A 19,369-nucleotide genomic window follows, 5' to 3' on the forward strand; every position below is an offset into this window, starting at 1 on the left:
GCTGCGGTGTGGTGCGTGAACGCACGCGGTGTGTTGGAAGACGGCAAGGGGTGGAGGGTGGGTTGGTGGGAGGGAGGCAAGTTAGGTCCACACACACACGCGGACGTTGGGTCCTGCCAATCCATGGCAGGCCAACCCCAACGCACCCGTCAGCAAGATTCTAATTATCTCCGCCTGTTGCCCGGCAACCGGTCAGTGGCTAATTATGGGACCCCAGCTTTCAGTGAGTGCCAACAAACAATGGGGGGGAGGGGGGGGGGGATTTTGTGTGTGTGTGTGTGCTCGTGTTTAAACCACATTGGCCAAGCAAAGCCCCACCTACCCCCCCCTCTGCGTACTTCCTTTAATAACGCAGAGACACCACAATGGCCCACCAGCCATTTTAACCCGGAGGCGGTGGGGGGGGAGAGTGCAGGAGGGTGGTGGAGAGAGGGGGGGGTGGCAGAGGGAAGATAGTTGGCAATTACTGACGAGGCTTACGCGTTGCGTGTGTGCTTATGCACGTGTGTGTGCGCGCGTGCGTGTGTGTGCGTGTGTGTACGCGCGTGTTCTCTCCATCTGTATCTATGTCCGTCTGTCGGCGTCGCAACTTATTTCTCGGCTCGCTTGCTCTCTCGCTCACAGGCAACATTGCACAAACGACTACGATTCGAACAGCACTAATGTGTGGAAGCGTTTAAGATTTCAGGACGGAGGAGGGCGGAGGGGGGGGGGAGTTGCCGGCGGGCTCCGGAATGTTTTCCTTTGCGCTCGTCGACAAAGGTGACACCACGATCGCTCGTCTTGATTTATAGCCCCGGCTGACGAGGAGGACGACGAGGAGGAGGGAGGGAGGGAGGGCGCGCATCGGTCCCCAACCATCCTCGCGTTTCGCAATAGATAAGTGACCTTTTTTTAACATGTTCGCGTTGGGGTGGTTACAAAGAGGGTGACGCAAATAAAACGTTGCGGGTCAGGCATTTCCCGTTTTACGAATGCCCAGCCCCCACCCCGACGACGACGACGAGGACGGGCAAGAGGGGCTAGGTGACCGATTGGCCACGGGGCCGCTACGAACCCCAAAGATGCCCCCCCCACCCTCCCCCTGTGCAGCCTCATCAGACTGTTGGGGGCGAGCGAGTGGCAAGCACCTACCAAGGCCGGCACGCGGCACATGACGGGGGTGGCGGGGGGCCAGCACCCCGCCCGGCCGCGTTGGGTCTCCCCGGCGGCGATGTGTTTACACTTCGCACCAGGCCCTCGTTTGAGGCACGCACAGCAAGCACTCCGTAACTGCCGCTGGTCCATGTGCATCCCCAAGGCCGCGAAATTTACCCGCAAATTTACTCGAGTGTGACCACCCGCAGCGACATCGCCCGCCCCCCCCCCCCTCCACCGACTGCGGAAACTTGGCAGGACCCTCCTGAAAAAGGGTCCTGAGACTCGGTGAGAATGCACCAATTCTGGCCATTGCACGAGGATGCCGGTTGTTGTTGTAATGGCCAGCGAGACGTCGTCAACTCAATCGTAAACGACGCGGGTTTGCTCTCCAACACAACGGGCGGTGCTGAAGTAGTCAGTAATTGACACCTTTTGCCCACCGGGCGACGAACATGTGCCGATTGGCTGTGTCGGGTGGAGGAGGGTGTACGACACAGTTTACATTGACACGACCTAACCCACGAAAAACTGGAATTGTTTTGTTTTTAGTTTCAAGCCAGCGAGAGCTGCCACCTCTGATGAGCACGGTTGGCTACGTACGGTGTGAAAGACGTTCAACAAACATACATACATATTATGAATACATACATACATAGACTCACACAGAGACTCACACAGAGACCCATAGACTCACAAAGAGACCCACAGACTCACACAGATACCCAAAGACTCACACAGAGGCCCACAGACTCACACAGATACCCAAAGACTCACACAGAGGCCCACAGACTCACACAGATACCCAAAGACTCACACAGAGGCCCACAGACTCACACAGATACCCAAAGACTCACACAGAGGCCCACAGACTCACACAGATACCCACAGACTCACACAGATGCCCAAAGACTCACACAGATACCCAAAGACTCACACAGAGGCCCACAGACTCACACAGATACCCAAAGACTCACACAGAGAACCATAAACTCACACAGAGACCCCTCGTTTGTTGTCCTTCCCCCGGTCCTCCGATAAGCACGGTTGGCTACGTACGGTGCTAAAGAAGTTCAACGTACGTAGGAGAGCCGACTGAAAGCGTTCTTTCTCTCTTTGGCACGGGCGACCCGGGAGGAAAGCTGAAATAAGAAAAACGGAGACTGGAACGTGTGCAACAAAAAAAAAACAGTCGTGGCGCGCGCAAACAAAGCTCCGAGCGCGGGGGACTGTAAATTATTTCAGCAGCGGGATATCGACCGTCGCGATCCGTCGGCCAAAAGGTAGAGTGACCGCGTGTGAGTTTTAGTTGAGGTTTTTATTTTAGTTTTGTTGTTGTTGTTGCTGCTGCTGCTGCTGCTGCAATGAACGTGCGTTCATGGCGACCGTCCGCCTATAACACGTCCCATCGCAAAAAAGATCGTCACGTCCACTGCTGGATGAGCGGAGCGCTGCGACCGCTCTCAAATTGTGGGCTGGGCGGAGGGGCGAGGGGCCGGGAACCGAACTCGGGTCGCCGGGTTCACAGCCCAATGGCGGTAGACGCGGCAAATGCTGGGTGTGAGAACAGCCAGCTGTGCTTATATCCCAAGTGTGCTTATATCCGAAGTGTGCTTATATCATATATTTGGGGGGGGGGGAGAGGGGGTTCAGATATCACTCGCCACCGATGTTAGCCGTGGGTTCGGAGCGTTGTGGTGCACCAACCGCTGCCCAATTGTTGACCCACCCCACAAAGCGGGTTTGTGTGGTGGTGGTGGTGGTGGTAGGCGTGGCAGCGTAGGAGCACAGGACGACGCGAGAAGTTGACGTGCTGCCCTCTGCTCCCTACAACGGCGTAGCGCCACCGCCCCTCCCCCCGCAGCAGCCTAGAGCAACCCCTGTTGTGTGTCGTGGTCTTCTGAAGAGAGTCAACGCTTAGAAATATTGAAGGTCTTAAAACAAGACCAACACCCACCCCCCCCCCGCCGTATAGCCTTGACAGACTTTTGGGGCAAGTGCTGTTCAGCGAGCACCTCACGATTAGCAATTAGCAAGGTTGGCTTAAGTATGTTGTGAAAGAAGTTCAACCGACATAACGTGCATGCATGAAGAGTGACACAGCACTCGAGGGGGTCGGTGGCCAGCACGGCACCCGGCCGCCTTTGTCTCCCCGGTGGCGATGTTTACATGCCGCACCAGGTACTCATTTGAGGCCGAATCAACGTAAGGGAGTGCCAGTACCAGTTTAGATCATAGCCACTGGTGTCGGCCGTGAACGGGAATCGAACTTGGGCCATGGGTGGGTTCGTAGCACAAGCGCGCTAACCGCTGCACTCCCGCTCCACCACACCATAACTCCCAGCCCCACACATGCACGCGCGCACACACACACACACACATTAGCAATTAACTTTGCATTCAACTCACTACACAATGGCGTGTGCGTTACAAGAGTTAAACACCAAAGTCCCGTAAACTTCCAACATATAAAATTACGCCCCGAGTTAACTTTGGAGAATTTTCCGAAAGAGTCTTGAATTACTGCAGTCGTGTATTGGGTTTATTAAACGCACCTCCCAGGAGACCCCATCTACGGAATATTCCTTTGTGTTCTCACGCTTTGCATCACAGCACGGCATTTTTAGAAGGAATTTCTAAAAAAAAAAAAATTTAACCGGTTATTTTTTTAAGCACACACACACACAAACGTCTGTGGTGCGAAACAATTGTTCCGCGAACATTAATTATCGACGTTATGAATATTTTGGGTGGTTTTCAGTTATATTTTTCTTTAATTCCGAACTAAAGACGCGGGAGTGTGGGGGGGGGGTTAGAGGGTTGCATACCCACGCCCACATTCCTGAGGCCCCCTTCGTGAAATGGCCACCTATTAACGGGAGCTCCCAGCGCTCGAGCTCAACCCCCCCCCCCCCACTCCGTCACCGCCGCACTTTCTCAAGCTGCACCCAAGAAGTGCGGACTAGAAAGGGCCACGGCCCGGCACCATCTCATTGGCTCGTGGGTCCTGCGCACATCGGCATCGTCATCGTCTTCGCCGCTCCGGGGATTGTTGTTACGATGTTTTAATTCCGTCAACTGATCACTCGATGAACGACACTAACGAGGTGAGGGCCCTGCAATTGCTGCGGGTGGAAGGCATCTCCTCCACTCCGAGAAGGGGGGGGGGGGGGGGGGGGCTTTAGACATCATCTCTTAACAAGGTTATTTTGGCCTACTCTTCCACGGCGGGCCACACACGTTTCGGAAGAGGGTGGGGGGAGCTGCGCCCGCACTTTACCCCACCACACGTGAACCTGCTGATCAACTTCACCGTGGCGTGCCCATTTTTACACTGCCGCGTGTGGGGCTGTGTGGGGCCATGTGGGGCATGTGGGGCCATGTGGGGCGATTTGAGAAACTTGCATCGGCGGCTAAATTCAACTGCCGCGGCCGCCGCGGCCGCCGCCGCTGCCGCCGCCGAGAGATCGAACCGCACCGGCGAGCTCTGGGTTGTGCGTGCGGCGCGCGAGCCATTGCCACAACAACTGTGGCGGCGGCGGCGGCGGCGGCATCGAAGATTTATAACACGGGCGAAAAGCGACCCCGAGACAGAGGTGACCACTGCGCACCTCTGCCGAGCGTTATAAATGGTATTTGTTACCAGCCCTGCGCTCGGTTTTGCTTCTTATGGGTGTCCCATCTATTTACAGAAGACCCCAAGAACTACGACAAAATCACCCAACCTGCCGCCCCCCCATCAATGACGAACGCAGTCTAATCTAGCCGGACCTCACAAGCGAAGCCGTCTCGGGCCTGGTAAGCACGCGTGGATGGGGGGTTGGGGCGACCCGCCGATGCTTGGCCGGGGGATGTTGTAAGATCGAGGCGACAAGGGCGGTGAGGTTGCCAGGAGATGGCAGCACAAAAAACGAAAACAATTTTTTTTTATTTAGGACCAGCTAAGGCCCACCGGAGCTATATGGCTCTTTTGCAGAAGCGACACGGCCACAAATGACAGCATCGGAATATTTATTTATACTGGAGGAATCCGATGAGCTATAAAGCTCTTTTCCACTGATGTCCGGTAGAATGAGATGACGGAGTGCGCAAGAGACGAGGATCGGGTACACGGGGGGGGGGGGCACGGATGGGCTATAGGGGAGGGACTGGACAGAGTGGAGGGGCGAGGGGAGGGAAAAGGAAGGGGGGGTGGAGGTGAGGCTTTGAGAGGCGAACGGAAGGAGGTTAAGGAAGGGGACGGCGAGTTTGGGAGGCCTTCGTCCAGCAGTGGATTGACCACAGCTGATGGCTGATGACGATGGTGGTGGTGGTGGTGATGGCGACGGCGGTGACGGCGATAATGATGTGACACACGCGCCGAATTGAACGTGACGTGACGGAGCGCCCGGCGAAAACCACAAAAGTGGCTTACCATGCCGAACGAGGCTTATATCAGCCAAACACTCTAAACGCGTGATGTTGATTCTAGGGAAAAACTGCAGGGACTCGAAGGAAAATCCATGCGACTACGGGGAGACACCGCAAACTCCAAATATACAGCAGATGTGTCAGGGTCAGGATTGAACCCGCGACCTCCTGTATACCAGGCGAGGTAGTTAACATCTTCTAGCCACCGTGGCGCCCAACGATGGGACCACCCCGCTGGGCTGAGTCCATCCGCGGATGCAATCTATCGGCGCGGAAGCATTCTCGAAGGCTTACCTCCTCGCAAGCTTGGTGGGGGGTTTCTCCGGCTCCTCCGCTCTCCTCCCCGTCCTCATGAAGCCAAACGCTCATTCACGGAACCACGCCAAGCATCCCGAGGCGGCAGGGCCCTCCGAAAAAGGAGTCTTGAGACTCGGAGAGGCTCTCCTGTTCCGAACGAAGGACACATTCGTAGCGATGAGACACGAGTCGTGTCCATCCACAACAACAACAAACGAAGACAAAATGTGCTCAACGAGACTTTAAAAGTTCGACACGATAGGGCAAGGTCTCAAGAGTACGTGGCGGGGCGGGTCAGGTTCCGTGTATCCCCCCCCCCCCCTGGTAAGCACAAATTCACGTAAGCTGGGGTTCGCCTATACAAGTGTAGATATATTATTATACTATACACGTCTATATTACTATTATTATACTATACACTTCTATATTACTATATACTACTACATTACTATATATTACTATACAAGTGTAGATATATACATGATTATACTATACACTTCTATATTACTATATACGACTACATAACTATATATTACTATACAAGTGTAGATATATACATGATTATACTATACACTTCTATATTACTATATACTACTACATTACTATACAGTAAAACCTTGGATTGCGAGCATAATTCCTTCCGGAAACGTGTTTGTAATCCAAAGCACTCGTATATCAAAGCACTCGTATATCAGTTGTGATCACGTGACGCTCGGCAGATAAAGCATGTACGTACACTACGCGTATCGCAAGATCTCGCTCGTTTATCAAATTAATATTTATTTAAAATTTTTGCTCGTCTTGCAAAACACTCGCAAACCAAGTTACTCGCGATCCAAGGTTTTACTATATACTACTACATTGCTATATATTACTATACGAGTGTCGATATGCAATGTAAGACTGTAAAAAAAAATGTAAATACATAAATCTTTAGTAAAGTACAGTACTGTAAAGTAAAGGATTCACTAATCATGGGTAGCATCCAGGTCTGCTAGAACACTATATTATTATTATTAACACTATATTATTATTATTAACACTATATTATTATTAACACTATATTATTATTATTAACACTATATTATTATTAACATTATAGATTTGTTGGGACTCGTTTCTTGCGCTGGCGATGCGGTCCCACGCCGTTGAATCCACGTTCACGTGATCGCGGGGGGTGTGTGATTTCACTGTTTGCGTGAAGCGAAAGTACGAGTCGCAAGCGTGAGTATAATTCGGGGAGAGGGGGGGAGTCGATCACGTACGAGCGGGGTCCGCGTACTCTGATCCCGCGTACTCCAAAAACCTTGCCGTATATGTAATCGGCGACATTTCAGGAGGGCAATGCCCCCCCCCCCCCCCAACTTCAGAGCACGCGAAGGAGCGTTGCCCGAAAACGATGGCCACGTTACAGATTATTTTTCATTATTGCCGAACGCGTTGAGTCGAGTCTTCGTTTGTCGCGTGCACTTCTGCACCGCCGTCCAAGCGGCAACCGCAGCAACACCGCTTTGGCTGCGGGCGCGACCACCGTCCGCGGCACAACGCGGCTGCGTAACTGTTAAACTATATTTTTTATTTTACCAGGTAAGGCCCAATGAGCTATATATATATATGAAACGATCAGAAAACCAACCAACACTCTGATTTGAGATTTACATTTTTGGTTAATTTTTATTTGACCAGGTCAGGCCCACTACAGAGCTATTTGGCTCTTTTTCAGAAGCAACCTTTGCTACTACAAATGATAGCAGCAGCCAAATGCTCTGAACGCGCGACGTTGATTCTAAATGTGGAGGTAAAAAAAACGGAAGACCCGGAAAAAAAAAATCCACGTGACCACGGGGAGAAGAGGACGCGCAAAACTCCAAATACACAGCAGACGTCAGGGTCGGGATCGAATCCACGACCTCCTGCATACCGGGCGAGGTAGTCAACATCTCACAGCCACCGTGGCGCCCCCTAGTTATCGACGTGACTGGACGGACACGCGAGCGCGCGCGCTCCGATGCCACGTAGCCGTGCACGCTCCAGTAACGGCTCTCGCCCATGCAGCGACGACACACACACGCACGCACTGCCACGCACTGCCACGCAAACAACGAGCCCGCGACGCCACTTCGGAAACGCCGCAACTCGCTGATGTGGAGCAAAAGGGAGCGGCGGCGGCGGTCGGAGCAACGCGCCGCGGACACGACGGCCCGTGCACGGTTCCCCGCTCAACACGGCCGACACCGGCGGCGATTGTCTGAACCGAGCGCGGCGCTCCCCTCCGTCGACTCGAGCACTCGGCGCGGATTTGTTAAAACGCGGACGGCCGGGGAGACGAAGGCGGCCGGGTGCAGCGTTGGCCACGCCGCCCCCTCGTGCGACGCGCCGCTCTTTAAACCGGCGCTCGCGAGCAGCGCTTGCCCCCCCAACAGCCTGCACAGCGATAGCTAGGGGGATGCCTTTGTCGTGCTAAACTCGCGTGCTTTTTAGCAAGTCGGTCGCGTGCAACCTAATTGCAATGAGAAATATGAATATCATGAATATTAATTAGAAGTGCAGGTGCGTTACCGTCCGAGAGGATGGAGGAGGCAGTGGCGCAGCCGGGTTAAGCCAACCACGTTCTACATCCGGCGACCGCCCCCACCCCCTCCCCTCCCCCCGTGCGACTGCCGGCCACGGCTCACATCAGTGGCGAGCGATAGGCGAACCGGTCCTCGACCATTAACCCCGTCACCGAACCCGCACGCTGACCAACGTGGTGAAGCACGGTCAAACCACACGGCGTGGGGAGGCCGTCATCCAGCAGCAGACTGACAAAGCGTTGTTCACGGTGATTATTATTATTATTGTTGTGTTATAATCCACTACCAGTCATGGAGTTCGTTTTTTTTTATATATATATACAGTTCCTGAGCACAGTTTGCCCAAAACGGCAGGCGGCCGGCAACAAACGGCACCGCCAGAGTCGTAAGGGACGGAGAGCTGCTCATAGTTTTAGTGACTTGAACGAGGTAATTGTTACTGACAACTCTGGCTGTCGCCTGATGAGGCTGGTTGTAATTAGCTGACGAAACGTCGTACTACAATCGTAAATGTTGTGGATTTACACTCCAAGACCCACCTGGTGTGCTGTACCAGTAACGAATTGGCACATTTTGTTCACGTGACAAACCTCCATCACGGATAATCATCCTAAGAACGTGGGGAAACGAGAGACGGCGGGGAGAGGGAATTCCAGAGCGGAGTGTGGCGAAGGAAGAACCAGGAAGCGAGGTGACGTGGGGGTGGTGTCGATGGTTAGTCTGCGATGTCTCGCTCGTACATTCAATCTTATTTGATCGACGCATATTCTTGGTTCTTTCGGTAAAGTCACGTAGAAGGGAAACAATAAAATAATAAAAATATATAAAACAATAAAATTCTCACGACGTTTCGACTGCAACACAAGCAATCATCATCATCAGGTGTGAAAACCACAGCAAGAAAATTTGAAAAAAGTGGCGGGTTTTTTTTTAACGTTAGCACCACGGAGAGCGATTTGGCAGTTTGTTCAGATGGACGAGTCCATCTATGTTCGGAAAAGAGGAGGGGGGGAGACGAAAGCGGTCTGATCTACACCTTTCAAACCATCCATCACATTTGCACATCGTTTGCCTGTGCGCTTTGCAAATTCTCTGCACAGAGTGTAAATAATTGAATGTCGCACGCGTGACGTGAAACCGAGGTGGACGCGTCGCTCTGGGGTCAGAGACGCCGAGCCGGACCGACGAGGTCATGGGTCAGGATCCGGGGTTTGGTTCCGGCATTTGGATCCGGAGTTCGGATCCAGTTTTCGAAACCGTGGTTCGAATCCGGGGTTAAGATCCAGGGTTCGGATCCGGAGTTCGGCTGCCCAACCGAAGCGGTTAAACCAGGTCGTCCGGTAGCAGCAAGATAATGGTCTAAGCTGGGTCACCCATGACTTGCACCCCATCGTGTTACGATCAGAGTTGTGCACCCGATTCGGCTAAGTTCAAGCACTTATATGGGTTGGAGAGCGTCATCTGACTATCTCGTGTGCGGAGCGGGTGGGGGAATGTGCTGCCTGCCCTTCTACTCTGCGGCCCAGAGGTGACGCGAAGGAATCTCGGGAGGTAGGCTCTGTGGGACGTCCGCTGCAGTGGGCCGTTGTCCGAGGCGAAGAGTTCGCTCTGCGAGATTTCCGGGACGGATTCTCCATCTCGCGACGACGCAACGCCGAGAGCGCGAACGGGAAAAAAAATTGGGAACCAGGGATAAAGAATATTATAATAAAACAACAACAATAAGTAGAGTCCAAAAAAATGTCAGATATTAGAAAGATGACACCTGCCAACAATTCCCGTTCCGAGAATGTAATTATTGATTCGACAATCATCGAACGCATATCAGAGTGTGGAAAAGTGCGCCCCGTGCCCCCCCCCCCCACTATTGCGTCAACGATTTTTTTTTTAAAGCTACTTGAATGATATTCTTGGTGGGAGAAGTCCCTGCAAGAAATTCCTTCCCTACCAGTTGTTTCGCCCCCCCCCACCCCCACCGCTATGTCAGATTTCCGAAGGGATTCTTCCTCTCATGCCATTCCGCCAGTGGCGCGGTTGCAATAATGCGAGAAAGACAAAGATGGGTTCTGGGGGTGTGTCGGCGGCGGCGGGGGGAGGGGGGGTGAAAATCCCACCAGATTTTGTCGTTAATCGTTACATGAATCATTACGTGTACGCAACGATTTTTCTGTGTTTACCGGTTGTTAACGCTTTCCAACCGAGGTCGAAAGCGTTTAAGCATTAACGCTGGTCCATTTAGCGAGATGGGGAGAGGGGGTGCGCGGGGAGCACTCTATTTGAGGGCCAATATACACGAAATATTTCACGATTGTGTTGTTGCAATTAGGGACTCGCCCGACGCAACTTGGGGAGGAAGATGTGAAAATACACAACGACAAAAAACATGTGCCCGAATAGCGCCCAACCGTGCTTTTGCCGTGACGGCAACCATTCGGCTTCAATTATTTTTAGTTAAATTCCTCCAAAGACGGAAACGCGCAGTTGGCGCGAGGGGGTCGGATAATCCACGGGCGTCGCGGGCGAGGGCTCCGTAACCCCCGGTTTGTTTTTTTTTCACTGGGGATGCTTTTTGTTGTTGCCGTTGTTTAAGGAGGCGACTTTGCAATTTTAATTTTTTCGCGAGCGGGCCAAATTTTCGCTGCACCAAATGCGCGCGAGCACACACGCACACACGCGCACACACGCGCACACACACGCACGAGTGTTGCCCCCTTAGCAGGGGTCACACGGCGGACAGTTGATAACGGGGTTAAAATTTAAACTTTTGGAGTTTGGTCGTCCATTACAAATCTGGAGCAGCCACTGTCAACGCGGTGTTGCTGCTGCTGCTGCGACGGGCGGGGAAAGACTTGGGTCGCTCGTCGCTCGCGATTAAAATCCGAGCTGGCGCAAAAAATAACACGGTATAAAATTATTCGCGTTCGCTAAAAGACGGTTTTTCCTCGAGCGAGGCAGAAACAAACAGTGCCCTACGATTTACTGACGGCACGGCTATTATGACGACAAGTGGAGATTGACTACATTCAGTAGATGGAGGAACTTAAACTATTTTTTGTTTTTAAATTCCACTTTCTAAGCTGAAAAAAATTAAGTCCGCATTTTACTTATTCTATTGCTTGCATTCTCCGCAGCGACACGACCCATTATTTTGATTTATGTATTGTGCAGCTTTGCGTTGAACTATAGCCCGTATCTAAGGATGGTTATAGGAGTGAGTGACTCGGAGTGACTGACAACTTGTGCGCTACGGGTCACACAGAGGCACCCAAATGATCCAACGCTTCGGTATCGGCGCTTGTGCGGAGCGGCGGTGCAGAGGGTTAGCGCCCTTCGCTACGAACCGGGCGTCCCGAGTTCGATTCCCGCTTACGACAACAACAAAAAACCAGTGACGATTATCTCGACCGGTCCTGGGCCTCGCCTAGGTCGACTCGGCTTCAAACGAGTACCCGGTGCAGTGTGTAAACATCGCCACCCCCCCTGTGTGCCGTGCCGGCCTTCATAGGTGCTGCTCGCAAACAGCACTTGCCCCAAAATTTTGTTGGGGCTATATGGGGGATCTTTGGCTTTGTCTTGTATCGCTGTATCGGATAAGGCGGGGTGGGGGGGGGTCTTTATCGGATGAGCCGAGGGTTTTTCATCAACTGGGTTGGTTACGCACAGACACGTGCTAACGTACACACACATGTTCACATACAAAAACAAAGGACAAAGATCCCCTTGTGTAACCTTCAGACTGTAGGGGCATGCGCTGTTTGCGAGCGCCTATTAAGGCTGGCACGCCACACGATGAGGCAGTGTTGGTTAACAACACCACGCCGGGCCTCCACCGTCTCTCTCGTGCCGATGTTTATCCACCGCACCAGGGACTCATTTAAGGCTGAGTTGACTTAGGGGAGGAGGCCCAGGCCACCTACCACTGATGTGAGCTGTGGTCGGGTATCGAACGCAGGTCACTAGGTTCAATTGCAAACCACCGCAGCCCCACTTCCCACTTATACCACCCACCCGCCCACACAACTCGAATACCCAGACCACCATTCGCCACTAAGTGGCGGTGACGTCACCACAGAGCCTGTGCCGGGCTAGGTGAACTTTGAGGCTGTCTCGTGAAGTGTGGAAGGCTCGCTGGCAAGGAGGTCACGGGACAGACCCCAAAACAAAGATCCACCCCGTGTAGCCTTAACAGACTGTTGGGGCAAGTGCTGCTAGCGAGCAGCACCTATGAAGGCCGGCACGGCACACGAGGGGGTGGGTGGCCAACACCATGCCCGGCCGCCTTTGTCTCCCCAGTGGCGATGTTTTTACACACCGCGCCGGGTACTCATTTGAGGCCGAGTCGTCCTAAGGGAGGCCAACGACCTGTTCAGATAATTGTCACCGGTGTTGGCCGTGAGCGGGAATCGAACTCGGGTTATATCCGGGTTCGTAGCGCAGCCGCCCTAAACCTAGAGCTAACTATTGGTGTAGGCGTGAGTGACTCGGATCGACTGACAACTTGTGTGCTACGAGTCACACAGAGGCATCCGAAAGATCCAACGGGTTTCTGTATCGGTGCTTGTGTGGAGCGGCGGTGCGGTGTTTAGCGCACTACCCTACGAACCCAAGTTTGATTCCCGCTGCATCACTGCTTCCCTCCAACAAAGGTACACACACAAACGCACGTACACACATACACACAGATCCCAGGTTCGCTTTATATTCCCCCAAAAACAAGAAAAACCACCCATGCGCATGGATTATACAACGCTTTAAAACACGTGTATGTCCTTAATTATATAATTTGTGGATCATAAGTTGATGAGTGGGGGGGCGGCCTGTCACAATGCATTTGGATATTCGCAAGCATTCCTTGTTTGTGCTTGATTTACGTCTCACGGCGTTGGGCAAGCCCCTACCAGCAACACGACTTCACAATCAAGTTTTGTGGATTATTGTCACGAGAGTTATCAAGGACAAGACGCACAGATGGACAGACGGACGGAGCTCATGCATGAATGCTTTCAACCTTAGATGGGCATCGGTTAAAAAAAAATATTAAGTGCACATACACACGCGCAGCTTGTTACCCTTGACCCTGCATTTCTGCCAGCGCACGTGACGGTAATTAGCGAGCTGCAGGACATGCGTGTCCCATCTCTACCGCCACCCACGCCACCGCCACCAGCAGCATCCGCAAACACCAACCCACGACACGCCACACCCCACCAAGTCTCCGCTCCACCACCCACCCACCCACCGCCCCACCACCACCACCACCCACTCTTTGAACGAGACAACTCTGGCGAAATGTGCCCGCGTTTATCTCGCCCATTATGAGGCCACATCCAAGGTCAGCTCCTAACAAAGGACCGCGAGCGCGTGCGTGCGTGCGTGGTGCGAGAGAGAGAGAGGGCTAGAGAGAGAGAGAGGGCTAGAGAGAGAGAGAGAGGGCTAGAGAGAGAGAGAGAGGGCTAGAGAGAGAGAGAGAGGGCTAGAGAGAGAGAGAGTGGGCTAGAGAGAGAGAGAGGGCTAGAGAGAGAGAGAGGGCTAGAGAGAGAGGGGGCTAGAGAGAGAGAGAGAGAGGGCTAGAGAGAGAGGGCTAGAGAGAGAGAGGGCTAGAGAGAGAGAGAGGGCTAGAGAGAGAGAGAGGGCTAGAGAGAGAGAGAGAGGGCTAGAGAGAGAGAGAGAGAGGGCGAGCGAGCGAGCGAGAGAGAGGGCTAGAGAGAGAGAGAGGGCTAGAGAGAGAGAGAGAGGGCTAGAGAGAGAGAGAGGGCTAGAGAGAGAGAGGGCGAGCGAGCGAGACAGAGTGAGCACGCGTCCGCGAGACGCACGCAGGAATTGTTGTGTGTCAAGCACCGACGCAATATTATACCGCGGACAAAGGCTCCTCAAGATCGATACGATAGGCGTTACACAGCGCGGATTCATACGGGGTCTAAAACCTGACCTGCATCCGTGAAGACGCCGTGCAACAACTACGGGGGCACACAAGCGTCCAGGGGAAATGTGGTTCTTTTTGACGCCGCGCTCTGCAGAGTGAGAAAGGTGGTCAGGCATAGCCGGGAGAGAATAAGGTGGTCTTGAGGCCTGGGCTTCAACGGGGGGGGGGGGGGGGCAGGCAGATCCAAAGCTACGTGGCTGTCAGTGGAGAAATAGCGACCTCCCACTCGGTGGCGAACGCCACGCGAATTCCTCGTGTGGCACAACTGCAGGGGCGGATGGTCAACAGCACGGACGGCTGGGCGAAAGGGAACTCCGCACAATGGAGGCAGTGGAGGAGGGAGAACGGGCTGCATCGACAATTCCTCGTGCAGACAAGCGGCAAGCAAGCGGTGCAGAGAGCTCCTAGCGAGTTTATTTGGACAAATGAATGACATAATTACCGCAATTATTGAAAAATTGGTATGCCAACTCAGCCACGTTCGCTACAACTTAATCTCCCATACGAGCTGTCTTGCAAACGCAACTTAATTAAGCTAATTAGAAAATTATACCGGCAAACCCGGTCGGCGTGCACGGGATGACTGGCACACACGGCAGCGGGCGTGCCACCCTGGGCAACGCGTGGAGGAGCCACTCAACGGCACGGGCAGGCGGGTCGCACGCACGCCGCTTTGTTGCAACGTATTTTCATGAACTTCTGAACTTTCTAGACCCAAACGAGCGGGCGGGCGGGCGGGCGGACGTGCGTGTGCGTGTCGTGACGTGTCCATCTAGGTTGAAAGCTCATTTCTTCAGAACTGCTTTTGTGTTCAGTTTGGGTGTCCTTCCCACCTCACCACACCTCCAGTTAGCACGGTCGGCTAGGTACGGTGCGAAATAAGTTAAACATGCATACACACCTCCGATTATCACGGTTGGTGCGAAAGAAGTTGAACATACATACGGGGGATCTTTTGTCTTTGTGGAGTAGGGAAGTAGTGGGGCGGAGATGGTGGTGTGTCTACGACAGGTACAGACAATCGGCACCAATGTTCGCCAGGAACCGGGCTCAAGATTGATGGTTTGAAAGCGCAGCGTGCCAACTGCTACACTTCCCACTCCCCGCTCATCTCACGCAACACAAAGACAAAGACCCCCCTCCGTGTAGCCCGAACAAGTGCCGTTGGCGAGTAGCACCTATGAAGGCCGGGACGGCACAGGAAGGGCAGTGGGTGGCCAGCACCACGCCCCGGCCGCCTTTGTCTCTCCCAGTGGCGATGCTTACGCAAAACACCAGGTACTCATTCGAAGCCGAGTCGGAACCTAGGGTAGAGTACCAGGACCAGTTCGGATAATCGCCACCGTCTTTGGTCGCGAGCGGGAATCGAACTCGAGGTCATCGCCGGGTTCGTAGCGGAGTGCGCCGGAGCCACCGGACCGCCGCTCCGCACAAGCGCCGATACAGGGCCGTCGCGTCAATCGGCTGCCTCCGTGCGACTCCACACAAGTCGCCGGTCGCCCCGTGCGTCGCTCGCTCCAATGACCACGGTTCCACATGGTGCTCGGGCTCAACGCAACGCTGCGCAACGCACGGCACACAACAGTGAGAAGCGGGTGTCGTCGCAGTGGTAGAACGCAAGTAAACAGAGCACGCGACGTGCAGACTTTGTGCCTTTGTCTCCCCAGTGGCGATGTTTACACGCCGTGCGCGCGCGGCGGCGTGAAAACACGAGGTTGCACGTCACGTGATCGCGGAGCTCTCGTTCGGGTCGCTAGCCCTAACGGCGCGGGCGGGCGGCTCCGTTGCTGCCGTGGTGTGCCGAGTGTCTTTGTCTTGGGGCGGCGGGGGCGAGGGGGGTTTGTTCAACAAAACTTAAGATGTCTCCCAACGAACCGCAGCGGCCTTCTTTTGAAGATGCGGGGGACGGGGGGGGGGTGGGGGCCGCGGCCTGGGCTAGCGCAGAATTAGATGGCGGGGTAGAGGGGGGGTGGAGGGGATGAAGGGAGGGGGATAGAGGGGGGTGTTCGTGAGTGGGGAGGGCCAGTCGGGTTTGGGAGGAGGCGCTTGGCAGTGTTTAACTCGGGAATGGGATGAAGCTACGTCCGCCCGGCTATCCGTCCGCCTGTTCGCCTGCCCATCGATCGATCGGTCTGTCTGTCCATGTGCCGGTTTGTCCCTCCGCTTGTTTGTCCCTCCGCCTGTTTGTCCGTCCATCCATCGATCTGTCTGTGCATCCACCTGTTTGCCTGTCCGCCAATTCGTCTGACTATCCATCGATCTGTCTGTCCACCCATCTGCCTGTGTATCTGTTTGTCCGTCTGTCCATCCATCCGTCTGTCTGTCTGTCCACCCATCTGTCCCTCTACATTGGAGAAATGTAAGCGTGTGACGGCTGATAACAGAGCGGCGTTTTTTTTTCCATTATTTTTTGTATTGACCCGCCCCTACTGGACATCTGTCTAAAATAGCTTCATAGCTCATCGGATTTCTCTGGAATAAAGATTCTGATCATCAATATATATATATTTTTTACTTTTTTTCTCAATTACATTGCAATTGTGCTATCGTCATCGCGTCACGAAATGACAAGATCTTCGTTCGGGACTCGGCAGCTGGCAGTGGTCGTCATCGCCGTCGTCATCACCACCACCAACCACCACCCCTGTGTGGAACGAAGATCGTCCCCAGAAGATGACGTCGCAGAACTACTACCGCCAAGAGGTCACTTCAACAGATCTCTTCATACAAAACGACGGCCGTGCACGTCATTCAGAAAGGATATTTTATACATTATGCCCGAACAGGAACTTAAGCCTAATTAAGCTTAAACAAAACAAAAATGGGGAGGGGAGCAGCGGGCATCAGGGTTGTTTTGGTGTGGTCAAGACTATCGATCCGATTCGCATCACGGGAGAACCTGGTTCAACAGCCACCGTGGTAGGGGGCGGCTGACATCACCCGGCCGTCGGCCCAACTCCGTGGCTCCGAGGGTTCCCGCAAAAAGAGGCTCAAATTTTGATTTAAAGCTTTCGTGACTGCAGTAATCCATATTCTTAGCTCTTTCGGTAAAGTCACGTTGAAGGGAAACAATAATATATATACAAAACAATAAAAATTCTCACGACGTTTCGACCATAACATAATACGACCGTTTGTGTTATGGTCGAAACGTCGTGATAATTTTTATTGTTTTATATATATATTTTATTGTTTCCCTTCAACGTGACTTTACCGAAAGAGCTAAGAATTATAAAAAAAGAGGCTCGTCGCTATCATGTGCCAACTTTGTTTTTTTTCTCTCCGAGCGACGAGGAGCGGGAGGGAGGGAGGGAGTGGGGGAACGGTTGGGCACAGGCGGGGGGAGAGAAGGCACAGGCGGGGGGAGAGAAGGCGCAGCGCCACTAGCAGAGCGGGCTCCTGCCATCACAGGCAGCACCGATCTCTGACGGAATTCAGTTTCCGCCCACCCCCCCCCCCCCTTCTTTCCACCCACGCCGATTCGCAGGAGACTTTGCCGCCACCACGGAGGGTTCCCGTCGCGGTCGTAGTGCCGTCACGACGTCCGACGTTTCGCTCCAAGCGCTGGCAGCTCCTCCGGGACATGGAAACGGCGGGCGTGGCGTTTCTCGCTTGATCACATCGGGTTGGCGCTGGCTGCCGCTGCCGAGCGGGTGGTTTGATTTTAAAGGTCGGCCGCCGTTGCTTGATTTGCGATTTAATTTCTGTGCGCACGAGGGCGACGGACCCTGGTGCAATAAGTCCGCTTTGCACCCATAATGCACCACACGCCATCGCGGAATAGGTTCGCGCACGGCATTGCATTTTTCTTGCCAACAGCATCCGGTAAATCCTACGGGGGATCCATTACAAGGCCTGACATTACAATGGCTGATGAGCCCCAGAAGGTCGAAACCAGTCCATGATTTGCTTTCTTAAACAAATTATGCTTGAAAAACACCGGTCTGGAAAGCTGCCAGGTTGATGGACCGAAACAAATATTTTAGAATGTGGAGACACACAATGGGGTTCTACTTTTATCTGCCAAACAGACAGGTTCACAAACCAAACTTGCTGTACTGCCATCATGTGTCTGTGTGTGGGAGTCTGTGCAACAGTTAGCGAGCCGCGCTACGAACTCAACGACCCGAGTTTGATTCCCGCTCATGGCCACCAAACAACAGTGACGATGATCTGAATCGGTCCTGGGCCTCCCCTAGGTCGATGTGTAAACATCGCCACTGGGGAGACAAAAGGCATGGTTGCTGGCCACCCGCCCCCTCCCGTGCCGGCCTTCTTAGGTGCTACTCGCTCACATCGCTTGCCCCGGCAGTCTGCAAAGGCTGCACACGGGGGAACTGAAGAAGATCCCAGCAAGTGCAGCGAAACGTCGGATCTCGTGCCGAACATCGCGCGGTGCAAAGACACGTCGGAAATGCCGGACGGGAGCTCGCACTCCGCGTGGTACGAGCCTGGTGGGCTGCAGCAACCGCAGCTACGATGCCGATGTTGATGATGTTGTTGATGATGTTGATGATGATGTTGTTGATGATGTTGAAGATGATGTTGTTGATGATGTTGTTGATGATGTTGTTGATGATGTTGTTGATGATGTTGTTGATGATGATGTTGAATGGCCAAGCCACCAAACCAACCCTCGGGGAGAGAAACGACCACAGAAAAATCAACAAAGCTAAACAAACTAAACTAATTTTTCTTCTTTGGTTCTTTCGGTAAAGTCACGTAGAATGAGAATAAAATAATAAATTGATAAAATAAAATAACAAAAATAACACAATAAAATTCTACGTGACTTTACCCAAAGAACCAAAGAAGATGAATCCTTGCAGTCACGAAAGCTTTAAATCGAAATTTAAACTAATTTTATTTTACCAGGTAAAGCCCACCGAGCTATACAGCTCTTTTTCAGCAGCGACCTGGCCACCACATGATAAGCCCAACGAAGTGGCTCATCATCACCACGTGGAAATGTATGGCAGTCAAACACTCTACATGCACATCAATTCTAAATATGGAGGGGAAGAAAACC

General features: G+C 53.2%; 1 protein-coding gene across 4 annotated transcripts in view; it reads right to left on the bottom strand.

Annotated features, from left to right (window-relative positions):
- Window positions 1-19,369, bottom strand: part of LOC116954182 (zinc finger homeobox protein 3-like) — a 181,687-nt gene that overhangs the window by 107,212 nt on the left and 55,106 nt on the right. For 2 of the 4 annotated variants that reach the window (XM_032974675.2, XM_032974676.2), the window contains exon 2: window positions 5,842-5,991. The gene's annotated coding sequence lies outside the window, so the exon portion shown is untranslated. The other 2 variants (XM_032974677.2, XM_076052151.1) reach the window with 2 other exon arrangements.

Source organism: Petromyzon marinus, chromosome 54, assembly GCF_048934315.1.
Source record: "Petromyzon marinus isolate PM22_M1 ecotype Great Lakes invasive population chromosome 54, UKy_Petmar_22M1.pri1.0, whole genome shotgun sequence".
Taxonomy (NCBI): domain Eukaryota; kingdom Metazoa; phylum Chordata; class Hyperoartia; order Petromyzontiformes; family Petromyzontidae; genus Petromyzon; species Petromyzon marinus.